The sequence below is a fragment of the Sinocyclocheilus anshuiensis genome, unplaced genomic scaffold, assembly GCF_001515605.1.
Source record: "Sinocyclocheilus anshuiensis isolate Anshui unplaced genomic scaffold, SAMN03320099.WGS_v1.1 scaffold2373, whole genome shotgun sequence".
NCBI lineage: Eukaryota > Metazoa > Chordata > Actinopteri > Cypriniformes > Cyprinidae > Sinocyclocheilus > Sinocyclocheilus anshuiensis.
In genome coordinates, this window is record NW_015551030.1 from 126,133 (window position 1) to 128,794 (window position 2,662).

Here is a 2,662-nt window from a genome sequence, read left to right on the forward strand (position 1 = left end):
TGTGTGTGTGTGTGAGAGAGAGAGTGAGTGTGTGTGTGTGAGAGAGAGTGTGTCTCTGAGAGTGAGTGAGTGAGTGTGTGAGAGAGAGTGTGTCTCTGAGAGAGTGTGTCTCTGAGAGAAAGTGTGTGTGTGTGAGAGAGAGTGTGTCTCTGAGAGTGAGTGAGTGTGTGTGTGTGTGTGTGAGAGAGAGAGTGTGTGTGTGTGTGAGAGAGAGTGACTGCGTGTGAGTGTGTGTGAGAGAGTGTCTCTGAGAGAGTGAGTGTGTGAGAGAGTGTGTCTCTGAGAGAGTGAGTGTGTGTGTGTTTGTGTGAGAGAGTGTCTCTGAGTGAGTGAGTGTGTGTGTGTTTGTGTGAGAGAGTGTGTCTCTGAGTGAGTGAGTGAGTGAGTGTGTGTGAGAGAGAGTGTGTCTCTGAGAGAGTGAGTGAGTGTGTGTGTGTGAGAGAGAGTGTGTCTCTGAGAGAGTGAGTGAGTGTGTGTGTGTGAGAGAGAGTGTGTCTCTGAGAGAGTGAGTGAGTGTGTGTGTGTGAGAGAGAGTGTGTCTCTGAGAGAGTGAGTGAGTGTGTGTGTGTGAGAGAGAGTGTGTCTCTGAGAGAGTGAGTGAGTGTGTGTGTGTGAGAGAGAGTGTGTCTCTGAGAGAGTGAGTGAGTGTGTGTGTGTGAGAGAGAGTGTGTCTCTGAGAGAGTGAGTGAGTGTGTGTGTGTGAGAGAGAGTGTGTCTCTGAGAGAGTGAGTGAGTGTGTGTGTGTGAGAGAGAGTGTGTCTCTGAGAGAGTGAGTGAGTGTGTGTGTGTGAGAGAGAGTGTGTCTCTGAGAGAGTGAGTGAGTGTGTGTGTGTGAGAGAGAGTGTGTCTCTGAGAGAGTGAGTGAGTGTGTGTGTGTGAGAGAGAGTGTGTCTCTGAGAGAGTGAGTGAGTGTGTGTGTGTGAGAGAGAGTGTGTCTCTGAGAGAGTGAGTGAGTGTGTGTGTGTGAGAGAGAGTGTGTCTCTGAGAGAGTGAGTGAGTGTGTGTGTGTGAGAGAGAGTGTGTCTCTGAGAGAGTGAGTGAGTGTGTGTGTGTGAGAGAGAGTGTGTCTCTGAGAGAGTGAGTGAGTGTGTGTGTGTGAGAGAGAGTGTGTCTCTGAGAGAGTGAGTGAGTGTGTGTGTGTGAGAGAGAGTGTGTCTCTGAGAGAGTGAGTGAGTGTGTGTGTGTGAGAGAGAGTGTGTCTCTGAGAGAGTGAGTGAGTGTGTGTGTGTGAGAGAGAGTGTGTCTCTGAGAGAGTGAGTGAGTGTGTGTGTGTGAGAGAGAGTGTGTCTCTGAGAGAGTGAGTGAGTGTGTGTGTGTGAGAGAGAGTGTGTCTCTGAGAGAGTGAGTGAGTGTGTGTGTGTGAGAGAGAGTGTGTCTCTGAGAGAGTGAGTGAGTGTGTGTGTGTGAGAGAGAGTGTGTCTCTGAGAGAGTGAGTGAGTGTGTGTGTGTGAGAGAGAGTGTGTCTCTGAGAGAGTGAGTGAGTGTGTGTGTGTGAGAGAGAGTGTGTCTCTGAGAGAGTGAGTGAGTGTGTGTGTGTGAGAGAGAGTGTGTCTCTGAGAGAGTGAGTGAGTGTGTGTGTGTGAGAGAGAGTGTGTCTCTGAGAGAGTGAGTGAGTGTGTGTGTGTGAGAGAGAGTGTGTCTCTGAGAGAGTGAGTGAGTGTGTGTGTGTGAGAGAGAGTGTGTCTCTGAGAGAGTGAGTGAGTGTGTGTGTGTGAGAGAGAGTGTGTCTCTGAGAGAGTGAGTGAGTGTGTGTGTGTGAGAGAGAGTGTGTCTCTGAGAGAGTGAGTGAGTGTGTGTGTGTGAGAGAGAGTGTGTCTCTGAGAGAGTGAGTGAGTGTGTGTGTGTGAGAGAGAGTGTGTCTCTGAGAGAGTGAGTGAGTGTGTGTGTGTGAGAGAGAGTGTGTCTCTGAGAGAGTGAGTGAGTGTGTGTGTGTGAGAGAGAGTGTGTCTCTGAGAGAGTGAGTGAGTGTGTGTGTGTGAGAGAGAGTGTGTCTCTGAGAGAGTGAGTGAGTGTGTGTGTGTGAGAGAGAGTGTGTCTCTGAGAGAGTGAGTGAGTGTGTGTGTGTGAGAGAGAGTGTGTCTCTGAGAGAGTGAGTGAGTGTGTGTGTGTGAGAGAGAGTGTGTCTCTGAGAGAGTGAGTGAGTGTGTGTGTGTGAGAGAGAGTGTGTCTCTGAGAGAGTGAGTGAGTGTGTGTGTGTGAGAGAGAGTGTGTCTCTGAGAGAGTGAGTGAGTGTGTGTGTGTGAGAGAGAGTGTGTCTCTGAGAGAGTGAGTGAGTGTGTGTGTGTGAGAGAGAGTGTGTCTCTGAGAGAGTGAGTGAGTGTGTGTGTGTGAGAGAGAGTGTGTCTCTGAGAGAGTGAGTGAGTGTGTGTGTGTGAGAGAGAGTGTGTCTCTGAGAGAGTGAGTGAGTGTGTGTGTGTGAGAGAGAGTGTGTCTCTGAGAGAGTGAGTGAGTGTGTGTGTGTGAGAGAGAGTGTGTCTCTGAGAGAGTGAGTGAGTGTGTGTGTGTGAGAGAGTGCGTCTCTGAGTGAGTGAGTGAGTGTGTGTGTGTGTGAGAGTGTGTCTCTGAGTGAGTGAGTGAGTGTGTGTGTGAGAGTGTGTCTCTGAGTGAGTGAGTGAGTGAGTGAGTGAGTGAGTGAGTGTGTGTGAGAGAGAGGGGGTCTCTG

The 2,662-nt window shown here is 50.0% G+C and overlaps 1 protein-coding gene across 1 annotated transcript in view; it reads right to left on the minus strand.

The window, feature by feature from the left end:
* The window catches only part of LOC107661170 (transmembrane emp24 domain-containing protein 7-like), a 9,090-nt gene that overhangs the window by 2,681 nt on the left and 3,747 nt on the right, over positions 1–2,662 (minus strand). The window lies entirely within an intron of this gene.